The sequence below is a fragment of the Saccopteryx bilineata genome, chromosome X (genome assembly GCF_036850765.1).
Source record: "Saccopteryx bilineata isolate mSacBil1 chromosome X, mSacBil1_pri_phased_curated, whole genome shotgun sequence".
NCBI lineage: Eukaryota > Metazoa > Chordata > Mammalia > Chiroptera > Emballonuridae > Saccopteryx > Saccopteryx bilineata.
Genome location: NC_089502.1, coordinates 30,235,735 through 30,246,904, shown reverse-complemented (window position 1 = coordinate 30,246,904; position 11,170 = coordinate 30,235,735).

The following is an 11,170-nucleotide window of genomic DNA, read 5'->3' as shown; positions in this document are numbered from 1 at the left end:
TGAATGCCCTATCTTGAACCATAAATATAGTGTGTGTGTGTGTATGTCATATCATAAAGTTGCATCTAATTGGTCATCTTGCACACTAACGTTGCATATGATTGGTTAATTCTTGGTATTAGAAATCCTTATAGCCCTGGCCGGATAGCTCGGTTGGTTAGAGCATCGTCCTGAAGCACAGAGGTTGCCAGTTTGATCCCCAGTCAGGGCACATACAGGAACAGTTAGATGTTCCTCTCTCTCTCTTTTCCTCCCTCCCCCATTTGTTTCTCACTAAAATTAATAAATAAAAATGTTTTTTAAAGAAACAAATCCATATATACAAGTATAGCACCTCATTTTTTAAAAAGTCACTTTGGAGAAAAAAGAACAGGTGATTGCTATCAGTTTCTTTTGTATGTGTGTTTAAATCACTCAAAATTATGCTTTATTTTTTGTTAGTTGACTATAAATATATTTTTTGGTGTGCCACAAAATTTTAGTAATTAGTTTATGTGTGCCATGAGATGAAAAAGGTTGAAAAATCTTTAGAGTCTTAAATTATTCAAGAAAAGTATACAAGGATAATTGTTATTACAGAGAACTGTCTTTTCTTTTAAAAGACAATGATTCAATTTAAATGAAATGTCCAGAATAGGCAAATACATAGTCATAGAAAGTGTCTTACCTTGGGCTGAAGAGAGAGGTATGTTTTTGTTTTATTGGGGATGGGGCATGCTGAGTGACAGATACAGGGTTTCTTTCTGAGGTGATGAAAATCTTCTAAAACTAATTGTGGTGATGGTTACACAAATCCTTAATATATTAAAATGCATTGAATTTGATACTTAAAATGGATTAATTTTATAGTATGTGAATTATATTTCAATAAAGCTGTTGCCCACCCCCCAAAAAAGACAAATGGAAAAAACTTGATCTTTTGCTTTGTGTTGTTTGCTGTGTGTTGTGGTTTGTGTTATTTTTGGAGAGTATGCACAGGGAGACAAAATTATATTAATAAGCCATAAAAGACTAAGACATTTGACTACATAAAAATTTAAAACTTTCAGCCACAAAAAAGTAGTTAACCAAAGAATAACAAACTATGAAACAATACTTGCAGCAAATATATATATATATATATATATATATATATATATATATATATATATATATATATATATATATATATATATATATATGTTTTTGGAGAATTATCTCTCCTTATGCTGTTTTGTTCATTAGTTCAGATAAGCAATTGTGAGGCAAGTGCAAAATTTCAATTCAATCTAGCCTTTTAGCAAAAGCTATGGATGACAAGTCTAGGAAAGCATGTCATTTGCTATTCAAACCTTTATAAACCAATGCTGACAATATTTTTATTATAGTTTGGGAAGGTCTGATGGATACCAAAGCCCACAAAAAAGTGCTACACAGCAGAAGGACTGTAGAGAAAGGCAAATACCATCAAGTGGGGTTAAATAGGTTCTGGAGCACACCCCTCCAGATCTTTTCTGATCCCAAATATAGCCAGGCTGCCCTTGCAGCTTAGTGGATGTACTCCAGACTCATCTGTGTTACTGTCTGTAGCCATAAGCTCCTGATATACCTCTGGACTTAGAAAGGGGTTCCTACAGGCTCTGTGGTTAAGGTGAACTTGAGAGGTCATCCAGCCAGAGTGACTGAGTCCTTGGAAAACAAAAGCTACCAAACCACAATGAGAGCTGACAATAATGGCTTTAGACTCTCTCAACTAAAACGCCTACGTTTCCCCAAGGTGTGTGTCATTTTCCACTGCCATAAGTAATAAACCCAACTTGATCAACAACAGGTTGTGTTCCTGGTGGGCTTTGGCTGAAAGATATTGACACTTTGTTCAACTCAGTCAAACTACCAGCCAATATCACAATTCTACATGAAGATGACATAGCCTCAAGCCCACACAATGCTCCTTAGTTCATGTACGCATACATGTGCGCACATACACACACATTCCATCTGGAGATCTGGAAGAAACAAAGGGGTAGGGAAATTCAGAAGCCCCTCAGAAATTCAGAGGGAAAACAGTAAAATTCCTTGGATCATCACTGGTGAGTTTCTGGACCATCTTAATAATATGGTAGCACCCCACCCTTGCCCCTAAGGAAGGCTTTTTAGTCACTGGGGAAATAAACTATCACTAAGCTTTAGAGAAGCACGTGGAAAAGGAGCCTGTTTTCCAAAATACCAGGCCACAGCAGGCTAACATTGTCCTTGATTTAGCACTGTCAGAAGAAAAAAGACAAACAACAACCAAAGAGGAGAAAATAAGGGTGGGGCAAAAGGAGGCTTACAGATGTTCTTGTGGAAAATAATACATGAATTAATAAATAATAATACAAGAATAAACTCTGTTGTTTCACATACTCACAACCTGAAAAACTATTTTGCCCACTCTGTATGGAAGACTAAAGGGAAAACAAAAAAAGGGGGCATCTTTCCCCATGTGCACACCTTCTCTCTTCTCCTTTCTGCACAAACTAGTTTCTCCTTCAACACGCTGCCATCTTAGCTTACTTCTTCTTTCTCTTTCAGCATGCCACCATCTTGGACTCCTTCTTCCTTCTCCTTCAGCATGCTGCCATCTTGGCTTCCTTCTTCTTTCTACTTCAGCACGCTGCCATCTTGGATTCCTTCTTCCTTCTCCTTCAGCACACTGCCATCTTGGATTCCTTCCTCCTTCTCCTTCAGCACGCTGCCATCTTGGATTCCTTCCTCCTTCTCCTTCAGCATGCTGCCATCTTGGCTTCCTTCTTCTTTCTCTTCCAGCATGCTGCCATCTTAGATTCCTTCCTCCTTCTCCTTCAGCACACCACCATCTTGGCTTCCTTCTTCCTTCTCCTTCAGCACACCGCCATCTTGGCTTCCTTCTTCCTTCTCCTCTAGCACACCGCCATCTTGGCTTCTTTCTTCTCAGCACACTTCCTCCTTCTTCCCCTGCTCCTTCCTTTTAAAACATTTTTGGTGCCAAAAACCTCTCTTCCAATACACATTAATATAACAATGGCCTTTCCCAAGCAGGAAGGTAACTAGCAATTTCAGAGATCAGTGCCATTTTTAACAATAAAAATGAGCAAACTCAAAAAACACAAATTTTATAAACTCATTTGCCCAACACACAACCATCAGCTGAGCTCTCTCCCTTTCTAAACAAACAAAGCAACAACCACAACAAAATACATAAAAGTCTCCTTGATTCAAAATCCCCTTCCTGGTATCACCCCATTTCTCTGCATCCCTATAAAGCAAAATTCAAAAAGGGACATATAGATTGATGGAACAGTATAGAGAGCTCAGAAATAAACCCACAATTTTATAGTCAATTAATATTTGACAAAGGAGGCAAAAACATACAATAAAGATAAGTCTATTCAATAAATGCTGTTGGGAATATTGAACAGATACATGCAAAAAAAAATGAAACTAGACTACCTTCTTATACCATACACAAGAATAAACTTAAAACGTATTAAAGACTTCAACATTAGCCTGACCTGTGGTGGCATAGAGAAGCAACTACTATGAGTTGATGCTTCCCCTTCTCCACCACCACCTTTCACTCTCTATCCTCTCTCTAAAATGAAAAAATAAAATCTTTAAATCTTTTTTAAAAGACTTTTAAAACCATAAAATTCCTAGAAGAAAATATAGTAGTAAAATCTGACATTTCTTAATAGCAATATTTTTTTTCTGATGTATCTCCCTCAAGCAAGAGAAACAAAAGAAAAAATAAAACAATTGGATTTACATCAAGCTAAAAAATTTCTTCACAGCAAAGGAAGCCATCAACAAAGTAATAAGACAACCCACTGAATGGAGGAACATATTTGGCGATACATCTGATAAGGATTAATATTAAAAATTTATAAAGAACTTACAAAACTCAATACCAAAAAACCCCCAAGCAATCCAATTAAAAAATAAGCTAAGGGCCTGACCAGTGCTGCCCCAGTGGATAGAACATCTACCTGGAATGCAGAAGTTGCCGGTTTCAAATCCTGGGATTGTCCGGTAAAGGAAAGGCGCATTGGAGAAGCAACTACTATGAGTTGTTGCTTCAAGCTCCTCTCCGCTTTTCTCCAGCTCTCTTGCTCTCTTTTATATGTGGAATCTAACGGACAAAATAAAGTAACAAACAAAATAGAAACAAACTGATACAGAGAACAAACTGACCAGTCAGAAGGGAAGAGAGGTGGTGGCTGGGTAAAAAATGTGAAGCTATTAAGCAAAGAAAAAAAAACTTTTAGACAAAGACAATAGTGTGGTGATTACTGGAAGGAAAGGGGGGTGGAGGGAGGTAGTAGAGGGCAAAGGGAGGATAAATGGTGATGGAAGGAGACTTAACTTGGGGTGGTGATCGTGCAGTACACTGTACAAATGATGTATAATCCAAAACCTATGTAATTTTATTAACCAATGTCACCCCAATAAATTCAATTTTTTTAAAAAAGAAGAAAAAGTGTTATCTATCGTTGCTTCACTTCTTATTCTCTGGAGCTCTCTCTAACCAGGCTTTCAAACTGCCCTACCAAAACTGTTCTTGTTAAATTCAACCATCATTAACTTGACATTACAATTTCAGCAGCATCTGACACTCTCTCCTTTTGAATAATTTTATCACTGGCCTTTATCACAAACAGCACACTCCTCTAATTTTCCTAACTGACTATTCCTTCTCAGTCTCCTTTGTTGAATCTTTCTCCTCTTCAATGAATTTGAAATTGTAACACCCAAGGGTTCTATCCTGGGCCCTCTTATTTACCTACATTTATTTCTTAAGACCTGTGCCATTAGATAAAAATGTTACTATGAGCCACATACATAATTTTTAATTTTCTAGTACCCACATTTTAAAAAGCAAAAAGAAGTAGGTGATGTTACTTTTAATAATATTTTATTTAACTCAAAAGAACCAAATTATTATCATTTCAACATGTAATCATTATAAAAATATTATCAATGAGATTTTACAGTCTTTTCTATACTAAGTTTTTAAAATCTGGTTTGTACTTTAAACGTATAGCACCTATAAATTTGGACTAGCCACATTTCAACTGCTCAACAGACACATGTGGCTACCATCTCCTTAGATGATCTTCTTCCGCCTTTAAATACTATCTACATTCTGAACTTCAAAATCTCTGTATCTAGACTGGATTTCCGCCCCGACCTCCATATTACTATAACCAACTGCCTAGCCACCATCTCTACCTCACACTGCTTATCAAACTCTTGGTTCCCCTCACACTGAATCTTCCCCGAGTTTTCCTCATCTGAGGAAATGCCACTAACCAGATGCTCAAACTAAAACCTAGGAGTCATTGATTCCCCTCTTTCTTTCCCATGCCACATATAACCCAACAGTAAATCCTGTGACTCTCCCTTCAACATATGTCTGTAATCTACCATTTCTTGCCTTGTTTGAAGCACCATTATCTTGTTGCCTCTCTGTTCTCCACACAGCAGCCGCATCAGTCATGTCAAGCCTCTGCTCAAACCCTCCCAGTGGCTTGCCATCACTTTCAGAGAAAATCCCAGCTCCTTACTTTGGGCTTTATGTGATCTGGCCCCATGCCAATGCTCCACTGACCACTGATCCTATTACCCTCCTACTTTACCCCTTCACTTCAGCCTCATTGGCCTTCTTACTATAAGCCCCAACACACCATTCAAATCTCAGGGTCTTTACATTTGCTGCTCCCTCTGCTTGAAGGGCTCTTTCCCAGTTGGTTGCATGGCTGACTCTTGCAGCATTCAAATTAGTTCAAATGTTACCTCCCAGAGAGGATCTCTATAAACATCCTAGTTAAAGCCTTCCCAGTCTCTCTCTGTCACAGCATCCTTTATTAACATCTTCATAACAATCATCAGTACCTGAAAGTATATGCTATGTATATATTAATTTCATTGCTGGCTCCTTGTCTGTCTCCTCTACTAGAATGTAAATTCAATACGAGCAGGGACCTTGCCCATTTTGTTCATCACTGGATCTCCTAGCACCTAGAATAATACTTGGCACATAGCAAGCATTCAATAAATGTTTGTTGAATGAATGCCCAAGTATGTAAGAACCATCTTTGTGGTCAACAATTTCTTAGAAGTAGAGGTGTGCTATGAGAGTCAGAAGAAGACTTGTCCTGGGAGAGGAATCTCCTTGTTTCTCAACTTAGCAGGACCTGCCTCCCCTCCCACCAACAAGGTGGGTCCCACTCCAAGATGACTCAGTTATGCAGAATCAGGTACTCTTGGACCCTTCTTGTCCTTTGTGCATACAGTCCTTTTTCAAGTGTCTCAGCCATGAGACTTCTTGGTGTGGCGCCCCACTCAGCTGGGCTAAGCCCTGACCCTCATGAAGGAAGTTTCAGGAACAGACACTCGCACCTTCTACTTTACAGCCACCACCATAAGCAAAATTTCTTTCCATTTGCCTTCAGGCTGACTTTATGAACCAGAAGTTTGCTTCCAAATGTCTTTTCATAGGAGCATCACTGTATATGTTTCATGTGTCACATGGCTAATAAAAGGTTAAAGATAATTTGTTTTTTTAATTGTATCAAGGCTATTTAACAGTGGCATTGGAGTTGCTTCCTCTGGTCTATATTCAGTAACGATATTTAGCAAAAAGTATTGTCATTTCACTGGTATCTCAAAAAGAGTCACAGTGTTCTCTCCAAAGCACACCTTATCATGAGCCTCCCTGCTTAAACTAGTTCATAAACTTCCTGCTGCCTACAAGATGATAGCTAAAATTTTAACACTCAAGGCCCTCTGCAATCTGGCCTTTCCTGTCCTCCTTCTTTCTACCAGCAGTCCACCCCAACTCACAACCCCATGTTCTGGTCTCCCAGAATCACCAGTCATTCCCTAAGCATACCATATTCTTTCACATTTTGAGGGTTCTGAACAGGTTGTCCAGTTGGCCTGTAATACCACCCCCTAATTCCCACATCCTTGAAATCCTACACATTCTTTAAGACCCAGCTCAAATGTTACCACCCATGCTCCATGCTTTCAGCCCTTTGCACATGCCTCTATCATAGCTGATATCACCTTGAAGATAGTGACCACATTTTGCTTATCTGGATATCATCAGCACCTATCCTGCCAGACACACAGAAGGTGCTCGATACATGTTTTTGTAGGTGGATGAATGCAGGAGTTGGGGGGGGTGAAGGTTGAAGTGACAAATAAGAATCAGTCCCCCTTTTTAAACATATGGGGACAATTTCAGACACACTTGCAGTAAAAGACCCCTCTGCATTAAATCCCATAAAAAAGCTAGCAAACTGAGTAAGGAAAGAGGAGATAATGTAGGTTTTTATTCAGTAAATGATGAGAGTCCTTCAGAACCACTTCCAAGGAGCATAAAGTCATATAATAATGGTCACCAGAAAGTCTCCCACAAGATATGTATATAAAGTTTCATTATCAGTCATCATTTAAACCAGGGGTTGGGAACTTTTTTGGCTGAGAGAGCCATGAACGCCACATATTTTAAAATGTAATTCCGTGAGAGCCATACAAAGACCCATGTACGTTATGCATTATCCAAAAAAAATTTGGTGTTGTCCCGGAGGACAGCTGTGATTGGCTCCAGCCACCCAAGGCCATGAACATGAGCGGTAGGAAATGAATGGATTGTAATATATAAGAATGTTTTATATTTTTAACGTTATTATTTTTTTATTAAAGATTTGTCTGCAAGCCAGATGCAGCCATCAAAAGAGCCACATCTGGCTCGCGAGCCATAGGTTCCTGACCCGATTTAAACACTTGCTTGTGCACTCTCTCTCTCTCTCAGGCAACCCGAGATGCTTAAGCACCGGAGTTCCTTTTCCTTCTCACACTATCTGACTTGAGGATTCAACAAGGGCTCTAGGGAAAACACAGAGAGAACAAGGGCTTCATTAAACCTTAAAGCACTCCAGAGTAACTGTCACCCAGGCTTTGCTTCCACTCGAGAATGCCAGAGAAAAATCAAAAGCTTACCAACTCTCTACTTCCCCACCACAGGGAGGCCCACTTCAGAAATGTCTCTTAACACCCTGGTTGTCATGCAGGGAGCATGGCTTTGTCCTGAAGACTAGAGGCAACTTCAAAATGATAGGCTGTCTTAGCTAGAAGACCGCTCAAAATTGCAGTGGTGATGCATCCCACTACTAGGAGAAGAGAGAAACAAGCAAAGATCCTACTCCTTATCTTAGAGAAGCAGCTGCAACAGCCACACTAGCTGCCGTTTCTCCTCTTGCTTCTCTTCTTTCCTCTTTTTAGTTCTTTGTGCATTTTCCTCCTTCTGTGCTTCCATTTAAAAAGTCTTTAGCTTTGCCTGACCTGTTGTGGTGCAGTGGATAAAGCGTTGACCTGGAACACTGAGGTCACCGGTTCAAAACCCTGGGCTTGCCTGGTCAAGGCATATATGGGAGTTGATGCTTCCTGCTCCTCCCCTCCCCCTCTCATTCTAACTCTCTCTCTTCTCTACAATGAATAAATAAATAAATAAAAATTTTAAAAATAAAAAAAATAAAAAATAAAAAGTCTTTAGCTTTGCTTCCATTTCTGCTTCCCCTTTCTCTCCACTGTACTTCACTTTCAGAGTATACCAGGAGAAACTCAGAAAAACCCAAGTCATGCCATCCTTAACATCTTAGATCCCACACAGGTTTAAAAATGCAGAGAGCCTGACCTGTGGTGGCACAGTATATAAAATGTTGACCTGGAATGATGAGGTCACTAGTTTGAAACCCTGGGCTTGCCCATCAAGGCACATACAACAAGCAATCAATCAATGAACAACTAAACTGAACCAGCTATGAGTTGATACTTCTCCCTCCTCCCTGCTCCTCCTTTCTCTATTTTTCTCTCTCCCTCCTCTCTCTAAAATCAATAAATAACATCTTTTTAAAAAATACAGAGTACTTGGCCTAATTTTTTCTGCCATCTCTCTAGCAACCTCAAAGCCTAGCCAAAGGAGAGTCCTATTCTGTCTTGTCAATCCACATAACATAATTAAAGGCTCTCTTCTTGCAGTCAGGGGTGATGAATATTATACAGTTAACACAACGAATGAAATTGCTAAGTCCTTACTTTGTCTGTGAAAATGGATTTACATTCATTGTTTCATTGAATCCTCCCAAAAACCCTATAAAGGCAGGCATTGTTACTTTATTATTTTTATTCCTATTTCCCAGATGAGGAAACTGAGTGACACTTAAATTAGGTAATCTGTGCAAGATCATACAAGTAACAGCGCTAGAACTCAAATCCAATTCTGACATATTTTAGAGCTCATGATTCTACCACTACACTCTTTTCCTTCCTAACTTAGCAGAATCTAGTAAGTATTAAATGCCCACCCTTTCCTGCCACAAAGAATCTCATGTACTGGACAGTATTAGATGACTTGAAAATAGTACAACTTGCCAGGTCATTGTCAACCTCTAACATATTTGCAGATTCCTTGGTCATATTCACAATGAAGAATCCTATCAAAAATGAGTCACTGGGCATGTTTACTGTGATGACAGATCACATAACATTCAAGGGGACAGGTCAGTAGCATGGTGGCCAGGTTGAAGTAAGGTACCATCAAGGGGAGCAGGAAGCATGAGGACCCAGGAGAGTCAAGAAACAGCCAGAATTAAGCTGAGGAGCCCTAAGGATGGATTTCATAGTGTGTGTGTGTTGGGCACCAAGAGCTCTGTACCCAACCTTTCCACCAGCTCTTGAGTCCATCTCAAGCAGAATATTTGAGGCTTTTTATTTTTTATGTATTTGTTGTGGTTGCTGCTACCACTTCTCCTTGCAATCAATAATCCATCAGTTGGGCACAGGGGTAAAAAATCCCCAAGGAGGGGGAGAAAGGCATAGAAGGGGCATGCTGGTGCAAAGAGTGTGAATTTCACGTGCCTTAGGATTCAAAAAGAGATACCAGCAGTCATTCCCTGGCAAGGAAAGCAGGAGAAATAAGGGAAGCAGCTGCCTACCTGGAAGTATAAAGAGTTATCCAAAAGTTTCTGATCCCTAGATTCCTCCTTTTACCCCAGCCATGGCACTGTTCTCTTTCTACATGTCCTAAAATACTCACCATTAGAATCATTCCCCTTCAACCAGACAGCAAAGTCAGAACATTACTTCCCATGGCTTCTCTCTTTAGTACCTCAAAGTCTTTAGGCCAACCTATTTTGTTATCAGACCTGTTTTAGTGTGCTGTGGAGGAAATGACAAAATAAAAGTTAATATTTCTTGGACATTTAATAATTAACGTATGTCAGACATTGTTTGAATTGTTTTGCATACATCATCTCATGTAATCCTCAGAGCAATCCTACGAGGTAGGTGCTATTTGTTATTACTCCTCCACCATTTTGAGGGTGAGAAAAGTGTAAAGCTAAGTAACTTAGGGTCACATGCAAGTACATGGTGAAGCCAGGATTTGAACCGAGGCAGTTTGACTCCAGAGTCCATAACTGTGACACTAAAATAACCCATTCTCTGAGGACAATAACAATAACAATACACATGAAAATTGTATAAAAAAGGGGCTTATTGGATGCAAGGGTCATAGAACAGGAAGTTGGAGTGTGTGTTGCTTGCATGTGTGGTACAGGGGCCAAGGGGGCAGAAATGAGGCAGAGGGTAGAAATGAGGCAGAAGGCAAGAGTAAGCCAGAGAAATGTGTCCAAAATGCTTTGCAAAGCCAAGCTGGTTAGGGAGAAGCAAAGCAAGGCTAGAAAGCTGAGACCTAGATGTAAATGAGGGCAAAGAACAAGGAAAGGTAGAGTAGAGGGGAACAGCAGATGGGATAATTGGGCGATAGGAGGCAGTCTAGCCACAGAAGGTCCTAAAGACTGCTTTGGTGGGTGGCTCCATTTAAAGCAGCAAAAGGGACTAAAAAGAACCTCTTGGTGTAAGCTAAAGTAAGCATGAAAGGCCTGGGAGAGGAAGCCCACCTTAAGGTGGGTCATTTGCTAGGTAAGAAAGATTGTTAACAGCTTGAGGACTGAGGCACTGAGAATCAGTGTAAGTGAGCTGGGGATGAGGCAGAGGGCCGATGCTAGCCACAAACCCTGGGTGACCAGGAAGAGCCTGAGTGAGGACTCTGGCCTGGAATGAGTGTTCTGAAGGCAATGAGGTATTTGTGGCACCTGGCTCT